Raw genomic sequence first — 18,528 nt, 5'->3', positions numbered from 1 at the left:
CCAAAAAAATCCCCCCGAAAAAATCTTGGCTACTACCCTGAATGATACAGTTATCGACAACTATAAAAATTGTTTATTAATGTGGCAACCCTGGAAATGATATTCATACTATCTTAAACATATCAGTTTTTAAAAACTATCTAATTTTTAATTATCTTGCAAAATCACTATAGACGTCTTAAGATTACACATAAAAGGTAACATTATTCTCTACTGTAGATTAATTTAACACAACCAAGTTTTTAAAGAACTAAAATGTGGTTTATTGCAAAAAATTATTGACTAGGTTAATACTTTAATTTCCTTTCATCAATGACCTTGACCATGGACCACTTTATAACTTGTCATGTTCTGAGAAAAGTCCCTGAATAATAGTTAGGTGGAAATGAGGTAGCAATGGAGGCAAAGTTACCTGTTGTTCCAGAAATGTATATGTTGTGAGAAAGACTCATAATTATGGGATAAATGTTAATGCAAGTTTATAGGCTGATGTAAAAATTGATTCTATGTTTAAGAATTTATATATATATATATATATATATTTTAATTTTACTCCCAAAACTTAATTATATTTATGTATATTTTTTAATTTTACTCCCAAACTTAACAGGGTGTCTACAAACACATCAGAGAGTCAATTTTTAAATATAATATCACAGGCTTGTGCCCGATTTTGTTATAATGCTAAAACTTATTCAGAGCTAATACCCACATGATTAATTAGGCAGACTAACACTTTAATTTAAAATACACAACATTTTTAATATAATTCAATTAATTTTAATATTGTGCAAATACAAATTATAATACACTAGAACCTCGATAATCCGAGCTGGATGGGACCGGGGCCAACTCGGATTATCAGAACCTCGGATTATTGGAAATACAAATAAAAACACGCAAAATCAATTTCTAATACATATGTCTATGTTTTAATAAAAAGAAAATACAAACATATTAAAAAGCAGAATAGAAATATATACATAATTATTATTTTTTAAAATAATCTATTATTGTTTTTTGTTTTTTAATGCTCCTCGCTTCTCAGCTGCTCGTGTGCTCCACTTCTTAAAAAACATTACGTCATTTGGCGTGACGTCATCTTGCTGCTCCACGTATTCGAGTGCCTTTTCTAAGCGTAGAAACCCATCTGAATGGCTAATTTTTTTGTTGGTTTCTTCTTCCTCTTGTTCGTCTTTTTCGGTGTCCTCATCCCGGTTGTTGACCATTTCAATAATTTTCTCATCCGTCAATTCTTCAATTTCATCACTGTCTAACCACTTCTTAACCTCTTCAGCACTGGATTCCATTTCGCAGCCAGGGATTGCCACCATTAAATTCAATAGTCATATTATCACAGTCATCTTCAACTGTTTCTTCTTCTTCACTTTGTGAAACTCTCGGTTTTATAAGTTTTGACCAGGATTTCTCTATAGTTTCCTGTTTAATTTCTGACCACGCATCAACTAACCAATAGATAACGTCTTTTATATTAACTGTTTTTAGCATATCTACTAATGAAATTTCTTCTTCTTGCAAAATATATATCAGATGCATGCGTCTGTACTTTTTCTTTATTGTCGCAGTGACGCCTTGGTCCATAGGTTGAATGAGGCTAGTCACATTTGGGGGCAGGAAAACAGTTTTAATTTCATCACTTGAAAGCTCTTCTACGTTTGGATGGGATGGAGCGTTGTGAATAACCAACAGTGCTTTTCTCGGTAATTGTCGTTCTTTTAAAAATGTTTCTACTGAAGAAACAAATTCCTCGAAGAACCAATTTTTAAAAATGGTCGTATTCATCCACGAGTTCTTTTGATTTTTGTATGCGACGGGTAGTGCGTTCATAGTTACATTTTTAAAAGCTCTAGGTTTTTTTGACTTTCCTATCACAAAGGGACGAAGCTTATGTGTCCCAGAGGCATTGGAACATGGTAGAACAGTAATTCGTTCCTTGCTCTTTTATATGCCCAGGAGCGGAAATTTCGTCTTTGGATGCTAGACTCTTGTCAGGTAGCATTTTAAAATTTAACCCAGTCTCGTCACAGTTATATAATTGATCATGTGTATAGCCCCCTTCTTCGATCATGCTTTGAAATTTTTTAACGCAGTTTTCAGCACCAGCAGCATCAGCTGAAAGATTATCTCCTGTGATATGCAATTGCCGCACACCGTATCTTTTTTTTCCATTTAACCAGCCATCCTTTACTGGCATTAAAATTGCTTTCACCTTCTTGTAATTTATTACGAAAATACTGCGCTTTTTCTTGTAATATAGGCCCAGAAAGAGGGACACATTTTTGCCGCTGTGCTAAAAACCATGAAAACAAAGCTTCACTTGTTTTTCGTACTCACTTTTTTTCATACGAGATCTGGATGTGGTAGCCTGAGAAAGATTTTTTTGAGTTTGCCATAACTCCAATTTCTGTCTGTTGCGCCTCCAGTCGCCCACAGTAACAGCACTCACTCCTAAATCACGCGCAATTGTTTTTAGCGGCTCACCTTTATCAACCCGCGTCAGCGCTTATAATTTATCACTTAATGATATTTCAGTATGTTTTCTTTTACTCATACTGGTTCGTAATAGAACTGGGACGTAACTACATAGATGTGCTCACGGCGAAGAACTTATGGGAACTAAAAATTGCCCTCTGGAGGGAACGCGGGGAAGTGACGAGGGGGCGGAGGATCTAGGCCGACGGAGAAAAGGGGTTTCCCCCAATGTTCTAAAAATAGATTCTTGCGACTTCTGACAGGGGTGGGCCGCTACCTGCTATGTACAGTCACTTACCCAACTCACCCCATCGGGCCTTCCTCCTCAACGTAGCCCTGGCCATCCCTACGTGTATGTATGTTTGCAAAATTCGTATTTTTTTCTTTCTCATAACCCCCGAAACTGACTCGGATTATTGGGAACTCGGATTATCGGAGCTCGGATTATCGAGACCCTAGTGTATATATAAAATGTATATCTGTGCTATTTACTGATAATTTTAACAGCAAAAAATTATATAACCACAAAAGAAGAATATAATAAAAAAAAATTCAATACGGTGTAACAACATAAAAGCAAATCTGCCAAAACACTTTCGGGCGTATGCACGCACACCCACCCACGCACACATAAATACCAATGTCTTTTGACGTGACGTCTAATAAATCGATGAACGCCGGCTGCACGCACAAAAAAGTGTCCCGTAACGCACATTGTCCCACTACGGATGTCCCACTATGGATGTGTCCTGTTATGCTCATTGTACGCATGTGTGGCATCTCTCTTACACTCGATTGGAACAACAATCGATTTGACTTTTCAATCATATTTTCATCGTTTGAATTATTAATATTATGTAATTTAACGATCGTCCACCGATTTGCAGCCGACAATATATTTTTAATTTCCCGCCTACCACTATGAGAAATAAATATGGCGGACTACATACGTTTTTAAAACTCCCACAAAACAAAACAAAATTTTTATAAATCTGTATATATAACATCTGAAACAATAGTTATTAATATGGCCTCGTGGCCAAGTGGTTAGCAATGCTGACTATCAATCCAAAGGTTGACGGTTGAAATCCCGGCTGCTGTGCAATTTTTTTTTTGTACTTGTAAAAATAAATATGGCGCGTGCGACACTTCAAAAGTAATAAATATATTTGAATTAATGAATGCAAATAAAAGTAAATTTATTAATTAAATTGTACATTTCATTTCACTCCTTTGTATCTATACAAAATAGTGATTATTCAATTTAGTTCATAAAAGTATGCAGAAGTAGAATTTATCATACAAAAGATAGAAAAATTTAAAAAAAATTTCTTCCACAAAGAATATAATATTTTTAATGCCTAAATGGTTTGGTTGCAAAAACCTATTACGGCTCAGTCTCAGGCCGAATATATTTCCTTTTCTTCTGGATCAATCATTTCATCAATGTTTTGTTATGACAATGTCACGTTAAACTATCGTCCGTAAACTGACTTTACAGACAACCAATTTTTTAAATAAAATTATTATCTTCAAAGATAAAAGCACATTTAAAAAGTTAAAATAAATATTTGTACAAGGACATAAGTACAAAATACAAAACATCAAAAGATTCCCATTGACACAAACTTAGGATTCAAAAAATGAAAATTTTTTCACCATTTTTCGTTTAGAGCTAAACTTTCCGTGATATAATCCATGTTAATAATTACAAGCATGTAAGGGCCTAAGGCTACAACTGAATTATTTATGAATATAACAAACACTTTAATTTAATAATTAGACATGATCCACTTGTGTATATGTATTTTACATGTTACTCTATTATTATACTTTAATTTTCTATTTTATACACACCTCTATAGAGCAGATCAATATTTGTGCTTCATGATACGCCTGTCTCCAAGGTATACATATCTCTTTGGCATTACAGAGTCAGTGATGAACGTAACTCTATACAGTTCAAACATTAAGACATTGTAAAAACACTAGAAAAAAATGGGTATTGACAATAATGATTTCATACATTTTTTTCTTATAGCAGAGTTATTCGCTTTGCAATACTCAGTGCATTTTTTGCTTGAAAGCTGTGTAAAAAATTCTAAAAAATAGCTAAATCGCACAAAAGTAATATTAATAATGTAAAATCTTATCCTGGCACATGGTTGAACCTCTGGGTAGACAGGACCGCAAAGAAAATAAAGGAAGTAATTACTTGTTTCACTACAAAACGAATAAGGTGAAAACAAAATTTATCATTTTAAATGATAATATTTTGTTGTTTATTGTTTTGCAATTGCATGATAAGGAATAATTTTCAATGGAAGTGGAAATTAGCATGCACTATCAGTGCTAAAGTTCGTGTTTACCACATTTATATCACACCATCCTACAAAGGTTGTAAATTGTCGCAATGAAGCAACTAACTGTGTTTATGCTGTTTGGATGACAATGTTAAAATTTCAACCTCTAATAAACCTTGCTTGCAAAAAAAAAATCTTAAAAGGCTTGAATACTGGATTATTCAGTAAAAATTGAACACAGCAAGAATTTAAAAAAATAAGTTCAATGACCCTACAGTAATTCCTCTTATTTCTTATCATCCAATGCAAAGTGTATTATCAACATCCGAACTGCTAAAAGCAGATTAATAAGTTTTAAAATAGAATTAAATAATTTATTTCAACAAAAAATACAAAAGAAACAAGCCCAATAATACATACATATAAATATACAGTACATATTGCTCATTATTCAGCATTTCTGCAAAAAAAAACCTGGCTGAAAAATTCTGAAGGAAAAAACATACACACTACCTACAAATAGAAATAAAGCATTTACTTTTAAAACAAATTATATAAGTATACTACACAAATTTTTTATTGTCAAACTAATTAATAAATAGAACATGTTGACTTTATAAAACCCCAACTTACATTCTTTCCTTACATTACTTGCAACTACAGAAATACATTGTCCACTTTGTTCCAAACTTTTGTACTATTTTATAACACTTTAATAAATAATTTTATTTTAATACTAATAGTATAAATTTTTCTCAACTTATTTAGCTGGAGTGTGTTGGATATTTTTTCCTAGGCCCTTAAGAAGTACAAAAAAATTAAAATATAGTTTTTTATGCAAATCTTTTTTTACCTCTTTAGTTACTGATAATTAAAAAGATGACATTGAAAAAATAAACGTGTAAAAAATTTAAGCTTACACCGACAAAATTGAGTACCTATATAAAAAATTTGTTTGTACTACAGTATTTCACTAAATTTTTTTGTTTTCGAGATATACATACTAACGTTCAATTTATTTTTGACTTTCCTAGTTTGACTTGCAATATTGTAACATTCAAACAAATTTACGTTAACGTCTTACCTTCACCAAGGAGGAGTCAGTTCTTCCACATCCGCAAGTGAAGGATACTGGGGCATCGCGGTCGTCATGACGCAAGTAGCGGGGTTCTCGTCCAACTCTCTGCCGAGACTAGCACAAAGTGAAGCCCACTTTGAGGGGGGTTCCGCTGCATGGATGTACAATGTGTAACACTACCAGCTTTGCCTTCCTAGCATGCAGCATGCGTTCTTTACATCCTAACTGTTCTTTGGCTGCTCTTTTCTTGCAGTTCTAAAAACTTGCGTACGTTGCAACTTCATCCTCTTACAGATTCTTTCAAATATATGTTTAGAAACCATCTTCTCAACCATTTCTTAATTTAATTTCTTAATTTATCTCAAGCGCAATACCAACTGTCTGGGATAAAGGCCCTTTAAGCAAAACTGTAGACGGTTCAAAGTGATGTTTATAAACACATCAAAATTTTTGGTATTTTGCACTATCTTACACTTAACAAAAATTTAATTTTCAAAACTATATTATTTGGGAAATGTCTGTTTATTTTAGTGTTACTTGTTCAATCTTTAAGTCATCTGTACTTAACATGATTCAGAAACATCAACAGTGAGATACTTCTTGTATAAACTTCAGTAGTCATTAGTCTTTTCTTTGGCCAACAACACAAGACAGGTACCGTATAGTTATGTTTTGTAATCATCAGTTGTTTGGAAATATTTCGATGGAGGAATCAAGAAAGGTTATCTTTTGTCCTGTTTATTGAAATGATATGTAGTTCAATGATGTGGTCAGGTGAGGACGTAGTTTAAGTTGCAATTCTAGTAGATAAACACTTATGTAAATCACTGTATTTTCATATACACCCCTTGACGAGATGATTGCACTCACAATGTAACTCAATTTATTATTTCATATCAATTTTGTCAATAATTATTACATTTATTGTAATGTTTTTATCTTCGCATCACTCTTCCAACAAAAATAAATTTTGTTTTGTTTCAATAAATCATGATTACAATAATTCATTCTTTTTCTATTTTAACAGCATTTGATCTGAAACAATCTATGGTGGACAATAGCTTGCCCAGGTAATCATTTGAAGACACGCTGTTAACTGGAATGTGACAACCCCTAGAAAAGTCTGTATCTCAGAGCTTCACCACAAACTTCTGAAACAAAATAGCAACAGCAGTGATAAAAATAAAACTTACCTGCAACTTTAGACACAAATTATGACTATAATGTCTGAAAATTATGTCTATGAAATAAAGAAAACGTACCTTCATTGTAGAAGCACTTTCGAATATATTTCAACATATAGGTACATTTGAGTATAATTTGTAAAATATATAGGGAATATGAGGATAAAAGTTTAATAAAAGTAAGAAAACGATACATGAGATTCACTATTTAAAAATAACTGATACGTATCACATTGCAGTTAAAAATAAATTAAACACAGAGTGAAACTGCAAGCAGCACCATGGCACCACCTAATAGCAAAAGTAAAATATATATATATATATATATATATATATATATATATATATATATTCATAAATCCACCCAAAATAAAAAAAATAAAAAAGGCAAGCAGCTCAACCAGTGCCGAATTACAGAATGTGCCACATGGAAGAATGCCAGATTAAGAGCTCCGACAATACTTGGTTCATGAGAATCATAGTAGAGAACCAATAGTACACTTTTGTAACTATTTAAATTAACATGATCAAGCAAAAGATGTATGAATGCAGGTTTATTTAATAGTCACAGTTATAATTTACTTGGGCAGAAGACTAGTAGACCAAACACTATTTGCACATATTAAATAATCAGCAGTGCCTACACAAATCTCAGAGTTGTATAAATCTGCTGACTGGTTCAACACGTAAATGAACTAACAGTAATTTAAATAGCACGACTAAGAAAATTCCATACATTAAAAACATTAGAAAATATATAGCTCAAATTTTACCCAAGGCACTCGGAATCAATCTAGTAAAACACAGATATGAAGCCCAAAATGTGCTTGGGTCACCGATGTGAATAGCAGCTAAGCCGACAACATTTTTCTTTTCAAAATGCTTCAATGGTACAGCTCACAAACTTCCAACGATTTGTGCTGATGGTACATTCTTCAGCCGTGCAATCTTCTGACCCACGACAACAGCATTTTTTTGGGTTTAACACATCGGATACCGCCCATTGTGTTTAATGTGTTTCGTCCATCCAGAGTTTTAATATTGAAATCGGCATTATCACAGACCATCCGGAAAATGCTGGTTAGTTAACAGCCAGGGGAGGATGCGTAACTGATCACGCTTCCAAGTCTAGTTGCTTCACTGTATGAAAGACAAAACTCCAAGGAAGACGGGACATCTATCAATTTGTTTTTGTAAAGAAACTCTGTTAAGTCGATTTGAAAAGGTGAGAGGAATGACACAGGCCTCACAGCACTAATAACGCTTTGTGCAATGGCTGCTGATTTTTTTCTTTCATTCATCCAGATTCTCTCGCTTTTTTTCTGAGCATCAAGCGTCCATAAGAACTGAAAGAGTCTCAGGAATAAGATCCCTAGTCTCATCTAGAAACCTTTTTGAAGGGGGGATATTCAGTCAAATTGTATACTTGCGATCTTACGTCTTCCACGATTATGGCAGCAGCTGCTTCATGGCACACGTTTCTTCTTTTTCAGGTAGCCTCTGAACATCTCAATACCAGGATTCATTGATGATTTTGTGTCCAGTGGCTTTGAAACATACAACATAAGGTTTGCTTGGAACCAAAATATTGTCGCTGTACTTCTGAAGGAGGTGTCTGCTGTACTTCTGAAGGTGTCTTCTGACAGTACTCGGATGCGGACGGAAATCACGTTCAATCTGCTCCATCAATTCTTCCATGCTGAATTGATATTCCTCATCATTGTTTTCTAAAAAAACAGTAAACTGCTCGCATAACGTCTTTCACCTCACCTCCACTTCATGAGAGACAGTGAAGGTTGGTGCAGAGTTTACATGGACAGAAAATGGTATTGCCCATCAGCTGCTACCAACTTAGTAACTGGCTCTACACGTTGTACTATACTTAGCCTAATTTTATAATTTTGGTTTCTCGCGAATGTGAACACAATTTCTCTAAAGGCTAATTTCCTTAAAGGGTATACCAAACTGTGTTTTGAGGGAGGCTTTTTGATTTGTTTCTTGGCATAGAGGCACCTCCTCTCCAAATAAAGAACAGTCAGTTTTAAGGGCAAAGTCAGGTATACTTGAACACAGTAGTGTTGATTCAGGATTTTCTTGAGCCCTCTTCAAATAAACAGCAATCTAGACTTGTCTGTCATGTAATTCTTTCTGCACTTGTCATGAACTTCAATTTCAGTGTTCCTCTTGAATATTACAAACTTACCATCCTGTAAGTATGTTCTTACTGGCTTGAATAAAATATTTCAATCCTTTTCCTCTCACAACACTTGTCTGTGTCCCTTCTTCTAACAATTTGTCACAAATTACACATTCCAAATGAGACACTATACACACACATAACAACAAAAACTGGAAACGCCACAGAAAACTGAGCAAATATTTTAACTTTTAACGATTTGACCACAATGTGTTGGTTATTCAGAGCTGACTAACCCACCACAAGAGCAGATGGCTTTTGAGATAAAGGACCTGAACGAGGGGAACCATGTAGGAGTAATGCGAGCAATAAAGGAATGAAAAGACAGCACCGTTATGTGGAAGGGAATGGGTTATCGCGGAACAGAGTGCAGGCAAATACACTTCAACTCTGCTCATGGGCATTCGGACATAAGAGAATATTGCAACATCACATTTTAGGAGGAGAGGCGGACTGTATGAATGTGAAATTAAAATAAAAAATGGCATTCTGTTCATGTATTTAATTTCTTAATTTAGAGGTTATATTTTTACATATTACTAGTTGCAGTACCTACTCAGCATTGCCCGGGCTGAACTCAGGATGAGATATTGTCTGTGAGTTAAAGCAAAATGGATAGGTAGCACTATATGACAGTGTGGTGGAAATAGAGAAATTATACACAATTGCTGTTTGTATGTGTATGACCCATAATTTTGTGTTTACCCATGGCGATCGGTTGAACGGTTTTGAAGTTGATGCGCTGCAGCATCATCTAGCAAAGAGTTACAATAAAATGGATAGCATAAAATTTTTTCCATATAGAAACACTTTGATGTGCCAACTTTCATGGTGATCCGTCACACGGTGTCAAAGTTGATTGATGTCATACAGACATTTTATTATTTTAAATTTTTTATTTTTGTTTTTGTTTTATTATTATTTATTTTTATTATTTACCTATTTTATTATTTTTTATTATTTTATTATTCAATTTTATAGATATTATGCAAAAAAAAAACATTGTCATTACTTAACAAACATTAATTGAGCTTTAGTGCTCAGTGCTCACTGTTGCTGAGCAGATATTACGCAGACTGGCTGCCCCTAATATCTGGTCACCCTAAGCCTGGGCCTAGTCGGCCTTAAGGCAGGTCCGCCACTGTTTAGGAGGGCGAATTTAATGTTCTTTCATATGGTGTAAGGTTTTTTGTTCATAACATGTCTGTTTTTCGAGTTGTGGGGATTGGGAGTGAACATTTTTGATGTTTTGAAAGAAGGGTCAAAATAGTGCTGCTTTTCAGCGTGCTCTAGAGCTAAAACCATTTATCAGAAAATGAAAGTTGACTGTTGCATTTTTTAAGGAAATTTACTCTACCTTAATTTTGTATAGTGTGGTAATTTTCGAAAAATGCATAGATTTCAAAATATAAACAAAAACTGAAAAAAGTATGAAACCTTTTTAAGTTTTTTTTCCCCATTGTAAAACCAACCTCCTACAAGGCAGCAAACTTGAAAATCAGATTTAGCACCGAAAAAAAAAAAACATTTAGAACCGTTTAAAAAAAACTTCCGCAATGTTGTTACGAAAACGACAGTTTTGAACACTGATTGACAGCATTAATTGTGCTAGCTGTAATATGTAATAAAAATTTTTTTAGCCTCTAGTTCAGTTATGCAACTGAAATTGTTGTCAGTTTGTTTGGCGCACTATTCAAATGGTATATTAACTCCTGTTATTGGCTTGAATGTTTTAAAATTTTGTGATAGTGAACCAGGAGGTAGAAAAATAAAAAAAAAAGGCTCTTATACCATTATGTACGAATAAGAAATATAAATTGACTTGGCCTATTTTATGGCCTAATAGATATTCCAGGCATATATCAGAGTTAAATACTGTTTAAAGCCAAAAGAGCCTGAAAGTATATTTTACATTTAGTCTAAGCAATAGAAGTGCTACCGGGTACACATCGTTTGCCCTACAGGCGTTTGCCCTAAACGTAGGGCAAATGCCTGTAGGGCAAACGACTTTAGGGCAAATGCCGTTTAGTGCAAACGACTGTAGGGTAAACGCCGGCAAGCACTTTTGTTTTGGATTAACGAAACCACACCAACTTTTAGGGCAGACGCCTGTAGGGCAGACGCCTGTAGGGCAAACGACTGTCGAAAAACTTATTTTAGGGCAAACGCCTTTAGGGCAAATGCCGGAGCTTGGTCCGAATGGGATTATCAAACATTTTGTGCAAATGCCTTTAGGGCAAATGCCTGTAGGGCAAACGCCTGTAGGTCAAACGCCTGTAGGGCAAATGCCTTTAGGGCTAACGCCTGTAGGGCAAATGACTTTAGGGTAAACGAAGCTTAGGTTATTTTGGGTAATGTAGGTTTTTTCAATTATGTATCCATTCAAACAGTGTTTTCGTAGTTTATATTTCCTCCGCAGGTGGCAGTACCTAAATAAATGTTTTCCCTCTAAATGCAAAGTTTACAAAACCGTCGCTAGATGGCACCTATGTAAGCCTATATAAGATTTGGTGGGAATTCATGTGGTATGAACTTCCTAGATTCACCAACAGATGGTTCCCTGCACTAAGTTCAATGTTATCGAATATTTTTTCTGTAAAATATTTCGGAATATTAGATGATGTAAGGTCTTCGATCAAAAAAAGAAATCGTATAGTAAAAAAACAGTATTGGCGATTTAACAAAAATATCGCTGGAAAAAGGTTCAATTTTTTTTTCCGGGGCTTTGCTTATTTCAATTTCAGCTGTCAGACGCGCATTACGCTATGATTACTTAAAATATTACGATCATATAGGTAAATAATGCGAATACTAGCTGTTAAACATTTTCTTAATTAGCATAATAGTACTAATGCGGTTAAACTCCTACACATTGTTCATACTATTTTATTCTGGAATGTATACACAACATACAGCTGAAGTACACAATGAAGAAGTATTCTAGTTCGTTTTGTTCTGGGTTTTCCATAATTTGCATTTAGTTTGTAATGTTTGTGTTAGATCATTTTGACGTTCAGTTATAAGAGTTGGCCGATAATAGTAATTGGTTGGCATGATTCTTAAAATAGGCTATATCCGTAATATAATATATATTTAAATACATTCATAATATTTCCCATATTTCCATAGTGGATTCCACTTATATTTCCAAAATAAAATAATGAAGATACGTAATGGTATTTCTCAATAATAATAATAATAATGTGACAAGCCCACCGCACACAGAACGACTTTCCTTGCGGGATTGTATGCATATTTGTTTGTTCCACAATATTCCTTCCTTCTTCCAAACTGACTTGCAGTGACGTGATGTAATGTTCACACTTACTTAATAGTTCATTTTCAGGAAGATCACACCCTTGTACAATAGTAACTTGCCCTGATGATGAGGATCCATAGTCAACATTTTGTTTAGTCGATTGGAGATCATGCCGTTTTAGTTTCAACCGACTATCTCCTTGGTAAGCCAGTTTACGCCGAGTTGTGCCATGTCGAATCTTTTTACGAATGACTTTCTTGTGTATTGAACCAGGGCTCCTACCTGACATTTTTTTGAAAGGACTTTTCTCCCAAGCTAAACTATTCTTGAATCTTGTCCTGCCATGTAACATTTACGCTGAAAAGAGCCTCGCTGTGTCTGTGTGTAGGTAATTTATTATTTTGCATCCATTAAATTTGGCAATGAGGCTCGTATAGAATTCTGTTGAATTACTGGTTTTGTTTTCTTTGAGATATCTGTCACAAAAAAAATGTCTTATTAAAAAATTAAAAACCTTTCGTTTGAACAAGATTGTTTTAGATATGAAGCGTCTGTGTGCATAATAGTGTCAAATCATATATCCCATAATTATAAATGAAAAATCCCCGATGGCAGCCAGTCGGAAAGGTAGATTTCGCCGTGCGGCCTACCAATATAAAAAAAACTTTCTGAAAAATTCCAGAAGTTTCAATAACTATGTAAAATCTTATGAATATTTCTAGAATATCGAATGTAACAATAAATTGCAAATTAATTGTTGGCTCAACAATATGTATGGGATATAAATCCAATCCAACAATACATTAGACATTCATATTTACCTCAATTAGAAATTCTGAAATTCATAGGACCTAGATAGGAGAAAAAATCGTGAAATTTTCTATAAGTCGCTCTGCGAAATCTACCTAAAAACGATCTCAGGAGAAAAAAAAAATTATAGTACGTACAAACTTAATTTGTGGAGATGAACTGCGCTTGCACAACTAATGCTATTTTTGATACATGATTGTTATGCTAAAAGTTTTTGTTATGGTTTGCTGTCCTGTAAGCCCACCCCGCACGACGCCCAATTTATGCTTTATATTATATTATACCCATGGGTATAAAAGTGGGTATATAAATTTCATTAGCAGAAGTGAAGAAAGAATTCATTACTCAATACACACGATACCCAGAGTTCTTACAGAGAAAACAGCCAACATATTTGCCGACCAAGGCAAGCAAGTCGGGTTGGATAAATCTATTGCGTACATTTAACCAAATAATAAATATGTTAAAGTCGTAAGACTGTTTGTGGGCATGTGACAAATATGTAATTAACTAAATATAATTGCAACGGTTTATTTTGAAAATTATGTAATTCGGTGAATTATTTTTTTAAATTTTATTTTCTAATCTTCACTTGCAAAAAATATAGAGAAGTTGATTCAGTGTTCAAAAACAAGATCGAAGCAATTTTGAAACTAAATTGTTTTGAAAATATATTAACTAAAATTGCACTATTTTTGCTGATTCATTAGCATCTGAAACAGAGTTATATTTAATGATCTTTCTTTGTGTATTATACTTTTACGTAATTCATTATTGTACATTCCACGACATATCAAAATTGTTCCTAGTTTACACTCATACCTATGACATTCATTCAAATATTGTGGCAATATAGATGATATGATTAAATGCATTTTGAAATGTTGTACATTTCATTGGCTGTCACACATAAAATCAGTCTTTTATTATTCTTCACTTGTTCCCATAAAACTTATTAGGGGTTAAGCTATAGATGGTCTGGGCGAATTAGCAAAATATGCACACTCTTGATGGAAGTATTTTCACCGCACTCTACAAACATATTAATAAAACGACAGATTCAGTTGGGCACATGTTATATAAAAATTGAAAATACTCATGAAGGTCTCGGAGGCTATTTTAACACTTACTTTTAAACACTGAAAATGTTTTTATAAATGCATATGTATAATCTTCTGCCTTAAATTATTTTAGGGTCATCGTTTTTAGGACGACTTTAAGTGAAAATTCCAGCAGGCAAGGATAATAAAATTTTGTAAGCTCCTTTTGTTAACGCTTGTTTTTATATATAGCAGCAATATTAAATTAAGTTAATTCGTTCGCTTGGAAAATATTACATCATCAACCTCTTTGTTAAAAATTATTTAAAAAATACAATCCAGTCACTGAGATTCATCTGTTGTAAGGTTCAATTACCAGCTGCATTCTTAGACTTCAACGTTGGGATAGCAAACCGTATGTGCTGCCATCTAATTTGTGAATTTTGTACTTTGTACTCATTTGGAGAATGGTTCCAACATTTGTCAACAGGGGCGACACACGTAAGGACATCTATCTTCGAAAAGGTTCGTAGGGCAAACGCCTGTAGGGCAAACGCCTTTAGGGCAAATGCCTTTAGGGCAAACGACTGTAGGGCAAACGCCGGCAAGCATTCATTTTCGGATTATTGAAAATTCGCAAACTTTTAGGGCAAACGCCTGTAGGGCAAACGCCTGTAGGGCAAACGACTGTCAAAAAACTTCTTTTAGGGCAAACGCCTTTAGGGCAAATGCCGGTGCTTGGTCCGAATGGGATTATCAAACATCTTGTGCAAACGTCTTTAGGGCAAACGCCTGTAGGGCAAACGCCTGTAGGGCAAATGCCTGTAGGGCAAACGCCTTTAGGGCAAACGCTTTTAGGGCAAACGCCTGTTTGGAATGAGGAATGCGAGAATATGCTTCGAAAATGCGTTTAGGGCAAACGCCTGTAGGGCAAACGACGCACTCCCGTGCTACCTACTACAAAGATATTAGATTATGTAAAAATCAGTGGTTGATTTTGTAAATGGCCATGGCCAATTTGGTATCTTCTGGGTGTGTTTGACTGTTCACCATTTAACTTAATCAGCAAGCTTTGATCAGCAATTTACTCTGCAATAGTTAATAGCTAAATCCAGAGGCAATGAACTATGATTTAATAGACCATATTGTCTCGAACCGACTGAGCTATTTAACATTTCATAATTATTTTTGCTGGAATCCAAAGAATTAAGAACTAATATCAAGTGCCTCAAGTTATTTTAATTATTTAACTAACAACTTTGAACCAACTTCTGAACTCTTGAAATAGGTACTGAGCATCAGCTTATTTTTTTAGCTAGGGAATTAGAATTTTCTTGACTAGCCTATATAAATTTGGAAAGTATTGTTTTCCTCAATAACAAGAATATATAATATATTAATATTTGTAATTTTTTTAATAGACAATAGTGTATTAAAATATATACTTAGTGCATGTTTTATAAAGTTTATGTGTTTTTATGTAGGTAATTAAAGAAAATAGATACACATTTACAAAGTGATATCAATTCTAAGAGTGGATATTATATAACATAACTAAAATAAATAACATTATATATACACTAAATACTACACTATTCAGACTATACATAACAAAAAAGAGATATGTGTGGTTGTCTCGAATATCAGTATGTATGCCAGCTAACTCCACACAAATTCCTTGAATTTTTTTTTTTTTTTTTTTTTTAATGAAAATTGACTTTTAAAACTTTACTTTATACTCTTTTAATGGTGTGGATAGAAATTATGATTAGTTTAGGTTAGGTTAGGGATTTTTTAAATGTATTTAATAGTGTTGACAGATGGTAGGGTTAGATTGACTACATTAAAAATACTGCAAAATTGTTTGAACAAATGGTTAGGAATAACCAAAATGAGTTAACATAACCTAACCAAGTTCACACAACTTAAAAATCTATATATAATTTAGGTAACTTAACCTAACAGTTTTTAGCCAATCAGAAGCTCTGATCATCCTACCACATTCTCATCTGAGAACTTTATTTAATAAATAAGAAAATGAGTGTGTTAACTAGACAAGCTATAAACATCAAGGTTCAATTCCGGAAGGACAAAAAATTAATTTCTGCATTCAATTTTGCAATTTTTGTACTATCGTGGAATCTAATTAAATAATGTAATTATTCCTTATAATTACACACTACCAATCAAAACAGCATTCATTTTTCGAAGGATAAAACTTAAATAAACAAAGTAATGTGGTTATGTTTATAACCCTTGTAGGAAGGGAGCTGTTAGTTTTGTGTAGGTGCTTATCGCTATAACTATGCATGTGTTAATATTGTGTTGTGTCCGGGTCTTAAGCAGTTAATCAATTATATAATAATTAATTGCAAGATACACTTAATGACAAAATTAAATTAAAAAAAGACATTAAATAAAGGGATGATCTTAGCAGTCAAATTATATTATAAATGTTAATCTTACATGTAAACTAAATTACTAGTAAACGCATAATGAATAAGGCCATTATTAATATTGAAACTATAGGAACATTTCACGAAACCAATCACTATTATACAGATTGAATTACTTACCAGCAAGCAGTACGAAACAATGAAACTCTACACAAATTTAAATTAAACCACACGACACTTCACTAAATACTGTTTACAGACGCAAACTCTCACATGCACGTTCATGCACGTTCATGCAAGTTTGAACTTGTCGGAACACGTTGAATCGGTAAATGTTTTCCTCTTCTACTAAAAACAAAGATAACTTTCAACGAAGATGTGTACTAAGTAAGTCACTGCAAGCTTATTTGAACCCAAATTATATATGTACTCTAAAAAGCATTTAATTAAATTCTCTCTATTAGAAAAAAATATAATAGTAAAGAAATAGAGTAAATAATGTTAAATAAACAATTTTCCCTGACACAAAATATTAAAATTTGTAGGAATTTTTAGAGACAAAATCATGCAAAACAAATGTAAGAATAAACAAAAAAAACATGAAACATGGGTAATTTATTTTCGAACATTTGTTTTTCATGTCAATAACTGTAAAAATTTTTTTTTGCCAAAATTTAACTTTTGCTGCCCACCTTTTGATAAACTTTTCGCCCTACTCAACACATACTATGGCCATATTTTCTTTTTCCTTTCAAAAAATGCAATAACAATGAATATCATTAAGTGTGATATTTTATAAGGTCAGCACCGAGATTACTTGATAGTAGAACACTATTCAGAAAGCCATTTGCAAAAAAACGATGGACTCAAAGGATCTGTATTGTCATCGTACCACTGCCCTAAGCAGTAGTCGAAGCCCAGGTTCCAGTACTGTTCACAGTATGCCACAGCTGTCAGAGCATGCCTTATGCCATCACTGCTGTGACCAACAGTTGCCCTGAGCTATGTATTGCCAAATAATTGATTTCTACGTCTTCATTTTTCGTTGGTGGGAATGATATAGGCCTATATTTTAGGATTTCTTAGGATTTCGAGAGGGGTATAAATGTCCCCCTTCTTCAAAGCAATATGCCCATGCACATAATAAGGGACACGATCGACTACTATAGGTCAAAAGGCAAAAAACTATTAAAATATGGTCGCAAAGTCCAACAGATTTAAATGGACATACAAATACACCCTAAACCTAATGCAAAGCCCGATAGTTCTAAAACTAAATTGACAGAAAAATATACATATATAGAATACTATTTCAACATTCGGCATTGGCATTACCATTCACATGAACGAGTTCTCACTGAATGGCTAAATAAAGTACTGATGCTGACCACCAGTGTTCCCTCTAGTTGCACAGGCCATTATGCCTCATCGTCGGCGCCTCAGACAGGCATGTGCACTGAACACGCCCATGCGTGCAATGCGACGCAGAGAGTCTATTGTATTGAAACGGCCTGCGCCGCCGATGAGTCGATAGCCGCCCGTGCGACTATGTATCACTTCACCAAGGGTATGTCTGTATTCTTCGGCCTTTATATACCTAATTTCAATTTTGTTTAAGATGACATGTAATAATGATTTTATTTTGCTGTAATAACAAATTTATTAATATAAGTTTTATATTCACAGTGTGAAAACGTATAACTCTTGGCTTGATTCGCTTCCCACGGTTCGCACTTCGCATGTGAAAGTGGCCCTGGGCGGCGTGCGC

At 34.0% G+C, this 18,528-nt stretch overlaps 1 protein-coding gene across 5 annotated transcripts in view; it reads right to left on the bottom strand.

The window, feature by feature from the left end:
* Nucleotides 1-17,110, bottom strand: part of LOC134539744 (E3 ubiquitin-protein ligase Mdm2-like) — a 36,273-nt gene extending 19,163 nt beyond the window's left edge. For all 5 annotated transcript variants that reach the window (XM_063382010.1, XM_063382012.1, XM_063382011.1 and 2 more), the window contains exon 1: nt 16,941-17,110. The gene's annotated coding sequence lies outside the window, so the exon portion shown is untranslated. The remainder of the gene's footprint in view (nt 1-16,940) is intronic.
* Nucleotides 17,111-18,528: the final 1,418 nt, after the last annotated feature.

The sequence above is a fragment of the Bacillus rossius genome, chromosome 15 (genome assembly GCF_032445375.1).
Source record: "Bacillus rossius redtenbacheri isolate Brsri chromosome 15, Brsri_v3, whole genome shotgun sequence".
Taxonomy (NCBI): Eukaryota; Metazoa; Arthropoda; class Insecta; order Phasmatodea; family Bacillidae; genus Bacillus; species Bacillus rossius.
This window is presented reverse-complemented; position numbering and strand designations above follow the sequence as displayed.